Here is a 13,384-nt window from a genome sequence, read left to right as displayed (position 1 = left end):
TCCTTTATTCATAAAATATATTTGGATACAGGTTTTCTACATGCTTTTCGACTACCACACTAGACACATGTCCGTATTATGGTAGTCGTACTAAGTTACTTTGTACTAATGTGCATTATTTTTTCTTTTTAACTTTTACAAAATCTTAAAATTATTCCTTTTTTCTATTGTATTATGTTCGTCATGGAAGATGCCGTTAATTCTAAATAAATAAAATATTTTTTTTATATTTCTTCAAAGAGATCGTAATATTATAGAGGTAGAAAAAGTATACTTCATCTATTTTGAAAAGCTTAAAATGTACCAAATTGGTGAATCAATTCAGGCTGGTTAGTTATAAATCCATTGCTTTAAAGATCTGACAAACAGAACTAGTGAAAATTTATCACCTCACACTATTATTAAGTATACCAGTTGCTCCCGTAATTTATTAAAATACAAAAAAAAAACTACACAAAAAATAGTTTTGGAAATAAAATAAATGCGTTTATATGTATGTACAAAAATATGTTAATAATTACATATGTTGTAGGCATTAATAAAATTATTGGTATCAATGTGATTTATGCTGGTAGCGTGCGCGAGAAACACAAGACTTTGTCACGATACAAAAAGTAAATGGAGAAATTAATCAACGTAGAAAAGTTGAGCGGGTATTTAGGCGACCAACTAACCTGCGGAATATTTGAGGCAGCAAAGTAAACGGCTGAGGGCAGTTATTATATTTTTAATAATCATTTATAGCTCAATAAATCGTGGGAAAAATAACGCCTGGCGGGGGGAGAGGTCTCGATAACAGAACGGAAAAGCTGTTAACGCGGTGGCTTTCTGGTAAAACAGTTAGACGTGTCACAAATTTTGTGCTTTCGAATCAATAAGGAGAATCTATTCGAATAAATCATGTTGACGATAGAATTTTTTTCTTCTTCTAATTCATGGCGGAGTATACAGTTATCCAGTGAATCCGAGTATCATCTGTACGTCACGGCCACTTCTAGCATTGATAGAGTGTTTGCTATTGTAGTTTTATTTAGCGGCTTCATCTTCTACTTCTGTTGTGCTGGTGGTATAATTGAAAAATTTGAAGTAGAAGATTGAGGAGAAACTAGACTAGCTTATGCAACCTATAAATTTGAGAATGGTCCCTCGCAAGGAGCAAGAACTTTGGACACCTAACCCTTTCAGACCTGGCCTGATTGTGAGGGTCCGTTTATAAAAATATTTCTCAAAAACGGTTTTAAATTTCCGCAGTATTCCGGCCCATTACGACTGTGCAGGTTCATATCTAAACCGTAATGGACTATGTTTTTGAAATTTGCCGCTGGGGGCATCATTACAAGCTATCAAAATCTTGTGTCGAAGCAAACCTCTGCCTCGAGCTATTTATAAATACCAAAATATAAATTATTTAAGTAATTCACTGTGTTATTACTGTAATCAACATGTTAATCAATGGGTTTATTGTGATTTTTATAATTTTTTCTGTGCATTTATTATTATAGTTCTGGAAAAGAAACTATTTTTTTCTTCTTCAGGTCTGAAAGGGCTAACATGGTTATCCGTTGATGTGTTGGTTACATCCTATGATCAGTGCAAAGTCAGGGCCACAGGAGAGATAGTGAACAATTAATGACTCCGAACTACCGAAGACCTTATGAAAATGGAATAGAATTTTATTAGTTTTTCAAATCTAAGGAATTTCACGAAATTCTCGACATAAAGGGACACGGTAACTGATGACAACCATTGTGAAATGTAAAACTCACCTTTTCGGACACCCCTACAAGGAGTTTTTCATATTTTGAGAGATGTTTATGATTCATGATCATATATTGGAAGGGGTTTGGGTTAAGGACACCAGGAAAAAGGAGTAGGAAGCGGATGGTGACCGGATAAATCATCACAATGATAATTAATCACATCTTTAAAAAGTTATATAAAGTTATGGAAAGTGATGTAACAAAAACTTTATTAGGTAACTGTGTTAAGTAGGTTAGGTTAAGTTAAGTTAAAAAAAATGTTTTCATCTCTTTTAATGATTTTATATCACTTTTTAAAAGTGTGTTGAATTGTCACTGTGTTGAGTTATCATGGAACCGAAGTGGATATAGATCAAACAGTGGACCAGGATATAAACGTGATGTTCCGCAGATGAAAAAAAGGAGATTAGATTTCTGATCGTTCTGAAGACAATACTTAAAGATGAATGAAACCGACCAGTAAAAATACAATAGAGTTATAAATACATATCAATGTTTGAAAGAAATTAAATCGTGCGTGGACTAAGTATATCGATGAAGGACTGGCAAATTGTTCATTTAAGACTCGTAGGTATTATTATGTAAAATGGAAATTGCTTAAGCTTTAGAAGAACGACTGCCGACATGTACGAGAAGCGAATACTGAAAATAATTCATATTAGTTAAATATATATGTTAATGAGTTCTCGGTGTAGATTTTATAATGCCTTTGAAGGACAGATGGGCTGACACTTGTAAAAATAATACGAACAAAGCCGAAAATAGCTATAACAAAAATAAAATAAAAGGAACAAAGTCGAAAATAGCTATAACAAAAAGAAAATTAAGCATGACATTGTAAAAAACACAATACGGAATTCTTTAAAATAAAACAAAAGTAGGACGATTTAATATTAAAGTGTTATATTTATATTTCAGCATTGGTAGTGGTAGTGATTTTTATGAGTCACACGTGATGCTAATGTCCGCTATAATCGACAGTGAATACTGTACACGATACGAGTAGTGAGATATGAATAATCGACAGATAATTGTGAGGTTAGGGCGGATGGAAATATTATAAGCTTTCGTGTACATAACTTAAAACTGTAATTCATGTGGTAATTTTTCACTGCTAATGGTAATGTTTCCCGATAGATAGTTAACATTGATTGTGCAGGTTTTTACGATAGTTAGTAAGTACATATTTATGATGATAGTTTGTCATTAAAATCGTCATAAAAATGAATACCGATTTTGTAAAGTGTCATTAAGGATTTTAGATCTTATTCCTACCGTGAAAAATCACGGGATATTATAATTGTAAGATTTGTGAAGCTGAAACTATTTACAAAATTTTATATAACAGGTCATGTCTGATGTACGAAATTTCCGTTATATGTAAAAGCACAATACATGATGGAACCTTAAGAATCGGTTGGCGAAAACAATGAATTGAATGGAAGTTGCGAAATATGGGAAGTAGTGCCAAATAGTGAAATATGCTTCAGCACTGTAGAACGAAGAGACTCTAAGACACCCGGAAATTTGGCAGCCGGGTTCAGAACATCAGGAATTCGATCCTGAAAGAGGTCTTCCGAAAATTTCTCACAGAGAAGAAGACAACTCTGAAGGGAGTGGCGTAGACCAATCTTGGGCATATCTACTGGAGGACACTAGATCAACTAAATCTAGTAAAAAATACAAAATCTGTCGGAAGTTTCAACAAAAGAAACTCAGATTACAAATATAGATAATTTTCTGATTATAGGCAGGTACTTACATGTCTAAATATTTTTTTATAATTACAGCAAATCAGAGTTCTATAGTTCAGACAGACAAACAACCGAAATCCGTATTTTTTTATTACAAAAATCATTAAGGATTTTATAAAGAAACTTATCGTGGAAAGCGGTTAGCTATTGACTCTGAACCCAGAGGTATTAAGTAATTAACCTTTCAAATATAAAATATTTTATTTTCAAACTGGGTGGACTTTATGACTACCATTCAGAATCCAAAAATTGCTTGAAATGAGCAATAAGTTTAGTGATCAATTCAGAATGACTAGGCACTTTACTGTCTTTCATTTCCTTCAGCTCCACAGAATGGCATCCCAAAAAGAAGATGCAATAGTTCTACTGGTTTCGGGCAGTTATACAAATATGAAACACATATTAATACAAGATGAACAAAATCAATTTGAACTTATTCTAAACTTTTTCAAAGCTACAATTGATGTGCTGCATATTTACATCTTTAGCTTTATGATAAAATAATTTTCGTCCATTATATAGGAAATTTGAACAATTCATCAAATTTCAAAGTTGATTTTAACGTTCTGTGAAGGGTCTATTCAAGTTCTGTTATTATATCATTATTAGCCAGTTGTTTCAATAAACTGAATTATTCGAATTTTGTGAAACAACCCGTCCTTAGTGTACTTCTAACTGTTGCCACAGGCAGATGCACCCGGATGCAAACGAATATTTCTGAATAATATGTTATTCGAATAATGTCGTTGAACTCGATGGAACGAAACGCACTTCGGAGTGAATATATCAGCCACTGCCCCACATGAAGCGAGAAACGCAAAGTGGTGCAAGAACACTAGTTTCAGTTTGGGCCGCCCGAAAGGTGAATCATTACAGTGGACGTTGGACGCCGGCCAAAATAACTTCGGGACGCCGCGGCCGAGGCCCGAGGCGTCGATCTTGGATTCTTTCAGAGGTAATTCGGCTAACGCACTTTAGAGGTAAATTAGTATTACGGATGCAATGAACTCGATACCCGATGAAAGGCACAAAAAGACTTTCAAAATCATACATTTTCTAAAATGAAACATCGATATTTTCTTTAAGAGTTTATTAGGAAAACTTTAGAAATCTTCGTTAGCGATATGTACCTACTCCGAATATTATAAACAGCTATACATATATCTAATAACGCATACATTTCTGCAGTGATTACATTCACAAAGTATAATATTATCCCTGGTGGCAATAGGTATACTATACACTGGTTAAACATGATAATATAATATGTACCACAAAAAATACATATGCATTTGCTTTAATTTTAAGTTGAAATGTGTGCATTTAAGATACAAAAAATCCTGGTACCGTCGCTAACTCCCTATCGGAGGCTGGATATAGTGATGGAATTTTTTACCCTATGCAGTGAAGAACTCAAAAAAGTCGTGTTGATTTATGCAGTAAACGGCGCTTTATGAAAAAAAACAATAGCCGTTGCGGGACGCCTGGCAGATGTGAAACGTCGAAATTGATTTTTATTGAAGGAAGTGAAAATGAAAGTAAACAAGTCTTTATATTTTTGATAACAAAACAATTATTTTAGTATTATTAAAATATACACAAAGAAATAAATTACAAATTAAAAATATATACATTTATACAATGCGGCTAAGTTCTATCGTTAGCGAATCATCTTTCAATAGAGAAATACCAGATATTGTTCAAGAAAATTTTGATGATTTTAGTGAAAATATATATTGTTGAGTTGGTTAAAAAGCCTCACTACACAACAACAAACTTTACTTTGGAACATATTTGAGTCTAGCACCAGGACAACAAAACATCCCACTAAGTTTACTCTTCGATTAACCTTCCTCGCACAGAGTTTTGGCAGCCGGGCAGAAAGAGCCGAGGAGTCACGAGGCTGAATCGTCGTCCCATCTTGCGTCGCAAGACTCGGTTTTACCCCTCTAGTCGCACCAAAAGATGTTTCACGTATAAAACTATAAAATAAAATTCATATATGATAAGGAAGGTGGAAGAAATCAGGTAAGTTTTTGTCCAGAAATGAATCGACGACTGCACGACGTGACGGTATTTTCAGTTTGGCACAAACGGGTACAAGTATGTACATGGCAAAAACCACATTTTATAGGACACAAAATATTTTTTAACTAAATAAGGGGCAAGTTAAGTGTTCATTAATGACATCTGACACGTAAAAGGAGAAAGAAAGATACTTGAAAACATTTTCAAAATAAAAATTAACCAATTATTCCATTGTTTTTTATACGAGTTTGAATGAGTTTTTTTTTCGTTGCAAATCATAACTATAAAGCAAAGTTGTGTGTAGAAGAAGAAAAAACTCTCGAACGATGGATGGATGAATGAGGAATAGCGTCATGAAATTTGCCCAGCTTTTCCTGCCTGGTTTTTTTTAGCCCAAAAGAATAATTTTTAGGTGGCATTGTTGTTTTCATATTTTATAATTGTTCAATAAGATATTCAAACGAAACCAGGTAGCAAAGCATATACCTACGATAAATAAGTCGATGTGTAAAATGTTTATTTATGTATATAGGTTCATATTTTTTTACACAAAGGTAAAACTGTTATTATGATTGGCAAATAACAAAATATAATTAATTATTGTTAGAAGAAATAAATGTACATATATACATACATACTTGATAAATTAGCCGAGCAAACGACTTTCATGTAAACGGAACTAAATTACCGTTGACAGATCAGCAATGCAAACAAAAAATAAACACAAACATTATTTTTATATATTATATTTCAAGACTCCATGATACCTAATTATTGTATCGCCATCTTGTGATTGGACTTCACTTGAAATTAAATTGAACTATTAATAAACCAGAGGCATGACTCTTGCCCCCGACATATGTTTATTTGAGATAAATGTATACGGATGATAACGCGGGATTGTGGATACTGCTCTCTTCTAACATATTTGAATCTTATTCGGCAGTTGAAACATAATATATTCTACACGAATCTTATTATAAGTACCTACCCACTGAGATTGAGTTTGAAATATTATGTATTATACAAGAATCTTGTTAGAAGTATTGGGTTCTAAGTTAAAATAGTTAGTAATATACATACAAGAAACTTATTTGAATCACGGAGTTCGAAGTTTAAATCTTACGTATTCTACGAAAATCAAAGAATTCGAATTTGAAATCTGAAGAATTCTACAAGAATCTTATTAGAAAGAATCTATTCGAATTTTAAATATTATGTGTTTTTTAAGATTCTTACTACGTCTATGTACTAGTTAGACGATGTTGTGCCAAGCAACTGCATGATACAAATAGTTATATTATTTGCTCACTTATGTCACTTGTACAAAATGTATGACACACATAACTTTGCAGCCATACTTGATTTTCTATATGAAACCCTAAAAATATTGCTTGTTAAATTCTTATTTGAAAATACAGGTGTGTCAAGTTGTAACTTGTAAGTGTAACTAACTGCACTTCAATTTACTTATATGAACACGCCAACCGGTTTCGGCACAACGTGGTCGTATCTATCAGGTACTAAAAACTTTCAATTATTAAAGTTCAATTCGTACGCTAAAAAAGTAACCTTTGTATGTATAATAAGTAATTATTATTAACTGGGCGCAGTTATACAAATAATATTATAAGTAATGTTTTACAGAAACAGAATTTAAATAGACCATGCTTATTGTAAAACAGAATATCATTTTGCATAAACCAATGTGTTCAGCAAATTTACTAGCATTGTTTACCTTTTTATCGCATACACAGAATTCATGCTGCCAGTTCCACACTCAGTGGAGGTTAATACACGCTGATTAACTTTTGTTTTCGCTGAGCAAAAAATAGGCTGAACAGCGTTAGTGACACGGAAATTACGCGCTTGCACAAATTTTCAACTGAGTATCACAAAGATTGGTAATTGATGAAAACGACGTCAGTTCTTACTCCATCATTAATAATTTTCATCGGACCTACACCAACGTGAAATACTTGTCAATAAAAAAAGAAAACCAGTGTAATGTTTTTTTACAATAATATGGAAAAACGAGTTGAATTCAATGCTACGATTGATTGTTTTTGTGTTTAATTCGTAGAACTCCATTTAATTTTTATTTTTTTATTTAATAATATTACTATTAAGTTCTGCAAGTATTTTGGTTGTTATTATTGTTACAGTTGTTTCGGCTTACAAAAGCATTTTCAAACTGTGGTCATACCACATTTAGACGACTTATTTATATGATTCTATGTTACCCCCTCCCAATTTAAATTGTATGATGTCTAAAATGATGAATTACCGGTTAAACCGATTTACTAATAAAATAATTATGACAATAGTTTTCTTTTCTGTGGGGTATTTTGAAGTCTGTTTTCCCCACATTAATGAACCTCAATTGTTTAATAGTAACGTGATTGCTATTATTTAAATGTGTCTATTGTTTAGGTTTTGTGAACATACTTTGAAGTGGGGAATAAATAATTTTCCATGTTATATTAGGATCATTATTGGTTCGTTTATTGATTTCCAATGTTTCAAGTAAATTTAATCTAAGGCCCTTTCTTTCTATATGCAAGCTCGAAAACCTTGAAACCCGAAACAGCTGTAACAATAATAAAAACCAAAATACTTGCAATATCAATGCTGCGAGTCTACAATTCCTATATGTAATTACCAAGGCCTCACATATACTCTGCTAGAAATGGTTTGGAACGACTCCGAACAAAAAACGATTGCACTAGATTACAAACATATAAACTACGTTATATAATAACTAAATGGGTTTGTTTACATGCACGCGAATTTGCGACATGTGGCAAACACGTTTTTGCACAAAAGACTAAAGAGTATTATTTTTTTAGACAATTATGTATTCAACAACTTGCACACGCATTCGTGTGAGAACTTTGAGACATCGCAATGTAAACAGATGTCCTCTGTTTTTAAAATTCTTTAACGGTGACATCTTCAATTATTGGCGTGTTGTGGAAAGAAATTAATTGAAAACGCACAATATATTAATTTAAAAAAACAACTACACGGATAAAACTTACTGATATAAAATATTGTTCATTTATTGAAAATCTGTTCAAATTATTCGTATTCCTGGTAAAAACGGGACTACAAGCTTTTAACGAATGAATTGACAGATGTCCTAACAAAGCGAATGCGATATGAAGACAGCGGAACAAGTGTTCATAAAAATACTGATATTGTCGCATTTCGTCATTATGCTTATCAGGAAAATAACACCTGCACGAAAAAGATTTTCATTTTGGACTCATATATTATCAGGAAATGGATTGGTTTACGGTTTTTACGGGATTTCAATAAATCTGCCATATTCATTTTTTACTTTCCAATCTTATTAGAAATAAATCATTGTGGAAGATACTCTCAATATAAGCATTACAAAATGAAAATATGTTTTAGATAGTCTAATAAGTGGCGTGCATTGGTCTTCGACCAAAGGTAATAATAATAATATTTGGTTGATTTGTATAGCACCGTTTTTGTGAAAAATTATCTCAAGGGCGCTATCCGAAATTGAAAACTATACACAGCCATGTGTATAGTTTTCAATTTCGGGTATGAATTGTACATCTCACCAAAAAGTGTAAATTTGTTATATAGAAAAAAATGATCAATTTAGAAACGATTGTGACAAAAAAAACACATTTTTTGGATAAAAAAACTTTTTTCAAATTCTTTTATTTTTTTAATGCAGAAGTTGTTTTTGAACCTTTATGGATTGCACTCAACTAGTCTTAGGACGGGTTGTTTCACAGAATTTGAACACTACGTCAAATTTCAAGGTTGATTTTCAAGTTCTTTTCAAATTCTGTTATTATTTCAGTTTTTTTAAACAACTGGCTAATGATACTTAAATACTACTTAAATAGAACCTTTACAGAACTTAAAAATCAATTTATAAATTTGATGAATTGTTCAAATTCTGTAAAACAACCCGTCCTTAGTTATGTTTAAGATTTGAATAGTCAAGTACCTACTTCCTAAGCTCACTTTTCTTATTTTACTCCTTTCGTTTCCACACGTTCTTTGTTATGTTTATGCTGTGCACATTAAAACTTTTCGGAAGAAAACATAAACAAAAACATTTTTTTTTTTAATTTTCACACCAATCCATAAAAATGTTGTTTTTACAACCTCAACCATCAGGAATAACATTTGCAATCATCAATCAGTTGTTTCAAACAATAATATTATTAATGTCAAAGTTTAACTTCGGCTTACGTATATTATTCTAGGTAATCAGGCCAGGAGCATCTCACTGGAAAACGAATACTTAAAAATAAACAACATTATCGAGATACCTACTAACTTATAGTTGGTTATAAATTATCAATATTATTTCATTCGGCCTTATCTTATCGCTTTCCCGTCCAGGAGAGGCTTATCGTCCCAGTGGATGGAACACGATACGATCGGTAGTGGAAGTTTGGAGCATGGAGTAAGTACCGGTAGGGGGTCTAACTAAAAGATATCATCACACTAAGTTTAAAGTTCACGAGTGCTAGTGTAAAGCAAGCTAGAAATATCCATGTGCGTGGAATACATCGCTATGGCGTTATATGTGGATGTTCAATATTCTTATTCTATGAATAACTTTGACAAAAATATTTGTTTGTATTTCGGAAGAGATTTTTATGGAGAAAATTATATTCCCGTACCTTAAGGTTAAACGCAACGCTCGTTGTATTCTACGTGTTCACAGATGGCGTTAATTAATTAATTTTGTTTAAATACGCTTTTGCAAGGTATTGCTTTGCAATATTAAGACAAATCATTTGTTTGCGCCCGTATATACGCAATATGAATATGAATCAATAGTTTTGTTCGTTTAAAGACTTAATTCTTTCGAGAAAGGCACACAAATACAATATTTTACCGACGATTCAATCCAATATTGTATTTGTATGCCTTTCTCGATAGAATTGAGTTTTTATATGGACAAAACTATTTATTCATATTCATATTGCGTATATGAGGGCGCAAACAAATAATTTGTCTTTATACTGTAAAGCAATACCTTGCAAAAGCGTATTTAAACAAAATTAATTAATTAACGCCATCTGTGAACACGTTGAATACAACGAGCGTTGCGTTTAACCTTAAAGCTGAAAGTCAAATTTTTTGCGAAATTGATTTAACAATGCCAATTTCATCATATATTCAAACACTGTTAATGTTGAAAACACTGGAGTCCTCTAGTATATCATTTCTAAAACATGTGTAGTATAGTAATACTTAACCGCTCAATTATTTTTTTAATGATAAACTAATGTTGAGCACAAAGGATAATAAATTATTAGAAGCAATAATTATTCGAGACCATCTATTGGGAGATTTAGCACTAACAAAGCCTTTCCTGCAAAAATAAAGTTGGTTGTTTACAGGTGAAAAAAAAATAATAAGCAGTAATTGTTGATGAAGTACTAGTACATATTGAATTATTTGGAGTTTTGGAAATAAGCCGACGTGGCTCAGTGGTCCAGAGCGTCTGACCGGACATCAGAAGGCGCGGGTTCGATTCCCGTCGGCGGCATTTATTTTTACTCGGGAGATATTTTTAATTTGTATTGATATTACAGGCGACTAATTATTATTGCTTATAATAATTTATTAATAGCTATTGAGCTATATTGATAACGATGTTCATTAATTAACAAACTTTAAGTTCTTAACTCGAACAATATTTGAAAATGTAAAAGCTAGAAATATTTGTGGAGTGAAATTAACTCATATCTGAAAGATGAATGAATGGTTTATCTCGGAGCAAATTCCCAAAAAAATGGCTCTGAAATATTATGTTAATATGTTGTTTTCATTAAAAATTCTAAATTACTTTTAAGAGGAAGCTACAAGCCAAAAATGTGTATATCCTTGGTATACCTTATATTGTAGGTAATAGGCATTAAAATCGCTTAACAAACGTAGTCTAGAAACGTTCCATTTCAAGCACAAAACTGGTTTTTATTTATTTTGTAAATAATTTTATAAGAAAGCAAAAAAGTTAATCAAGTGAAACTGTCACAGATAATCTTAGCTATAATACTGTATTTTTTAAAAGTTGTTTTCTTTGTGCGTTCATACATTTCTATTGAGAATTTTTTTTTTTTAGTATTTTACATTTATATTTTTTATTAAGTAATTTATTTTTTATTTGTATTCTACTCAAACGATGCGATAGAAAAACCTTCAATTTATTTAAAACATATTTTTTAGTATTCATAATGTACACCAATTCGTTATAAAGGTTAATCAAAATAGTGATTTGGCATTAAGCTTCGCCTTAATACTGAAATCCAACAATTGAATAAAGTCCCATGTTATGTATACCAGAAAAAAACTTATAAAATTGTTAAGTTTTCTTAAAGTCAGCTCATCCTAGGCATTAACACAACAGTATTACACATGTGTTTGTGCGAATCATAAAACAGACGTAAATCATTAAGAACAAGCATTTTGACATTAAAATAACATTTGACATATTTTCCAAGTGCAATAATACAATCCGTGTACTTCGAACTAATTCACGTACAGGAGTTCTGGGGCCAACGACCGCAGAGTGAAACAATTAAAACCCTGAAAGGACTTTCAGTTCAGCATTCCACGGAATTCGTGCCTTAAAAGGTCCGAATAACGCAATCCCATTGCGCACCTTGAATGTTTGAACAGAACGAAGCCCTTAAAGAATGCGAAATACGGAACCTTATAATGGTCCTTTAACCAGGCACTGATAAAATTTGCAGTAAAAATACCTTATTGAGTATTTATGGTGAAAATATCTCTTCCGCGTGATTGAATGATGTTTTTTACACGCGAAATCGTCAGCGATGCTATGCACGTACTTGCCTTGATAATATCACGACGAAATTACGATTTCATCTCTTTAAATTAATGGTAATCCGGTTAAAAGGGGGATTGCAGGCCGTTTCCTGATAAACTTTTAGTAAATTCCTAATATATCGGAACACGTGTTCATGCACCTGCGTTTGTATTTATAATAAATAATGTAAAAATGTTAGAATTTTTATGAACACGTGTTCCGACATCGTGATAATAATATATTCGTCATATCGTCACATCGTGATAATATATTCGGTTTCCTGATCATGATCGGGAAACCTATCAATTCATTCATCATGTCGGAAGACGTGTTCCGACATAATGATCAAGAAACTTATCAATTCATTCATGAAGTCGGAAGACGTGTTCCGATATCATGATTAAGAAAACTATCAATTCATTCATGAAGTCGGAAGACGTGTTCCGACATCATGATCAGGAAACCTATCAATTCATTCATGATGTCGGAAGACGTGTTCCGACATAATGAGATTCTTAATGAATTAGCAATGCTCATATTTCTCCGAGTAGGAAAGGTACGTAAAAAAACAAGAATTAATTTTGCGTTAAAAGTCAGTTGACAATTTAAAAAATATCGTACAATGATAAAGAGCCTTAATCTTATAAGATTATAACCACTGAGGAAACAAACCGATTGAGGAGCGTTGTGGACCTGAAGTAGGCGCACCTTTTTCTTACTTGTGATGAAATAAATAAAACTTTTAAAAATATTAATCTTTTTTAACAGATGATAAATTTCATTTGCCCATCTGGGGTCTAGAAGTTAAAAAGTCTTATGTACATTTGCGACCTAAGTTTTCCTCCAAATCCGTATAGATTACAATTCCAGTTTAGATTATCTGTTCAGTGGGTATTACCGTATTCTTAAAAATTACAACTATTGCATTTACGCAAGTAAATTTTAGTTATTTGATGAATTAGTGTTATTCAAAATCTATTCATTAAAGATAATATACAGGGGTA

The 13,384-nt window shown here is 32.2% G+C and overlaps 1 protein-coding gene and 1 non-coding gene across 4 annotated transcripts in view; one reads left to right on the top strand and one right to left on the bottom strand.

The window, feature by feature from the left end:
* foxo (forkhead box, sub-group O) overlaps positions 1 to 13,384 on the bottom strand; it is a 243,483-nt gene that overhangs the window by 87,898 nt on the left and 142,201 nt on the right. The gene's annotated exons all lie outside the window — the stretch shown is intronic.
* TRNAS-GGA (transfer RNA serine (anticodon GGA)) lies at positions 11,024 to 11,096 on the top strand. The gene has a single exon. It is a non-coding gene; the product is annotated as a tRNA-Ser (tRNA).

The sequence above is a fragment of the Hesperophylax consimilis genome, chromosome 6 (assembly GCF_061612785.1).
Source record: "Hesperophylax consimilis isolate HC1 chromosome 6, BYU_Hcon_1.0, whole genome shotgun sequence".
Lineage (NCBI taxonomy): Eukaryota > Metazoa > Arthropoda > Insecta > Trichoptera > Limnephilidae > Hesperophylax > Hesperophylax consimilis.
Note: the sequence above shows the minus strand (reverse complement) of the source record. Positions and strands in the feature narration are given on the sequence as shown.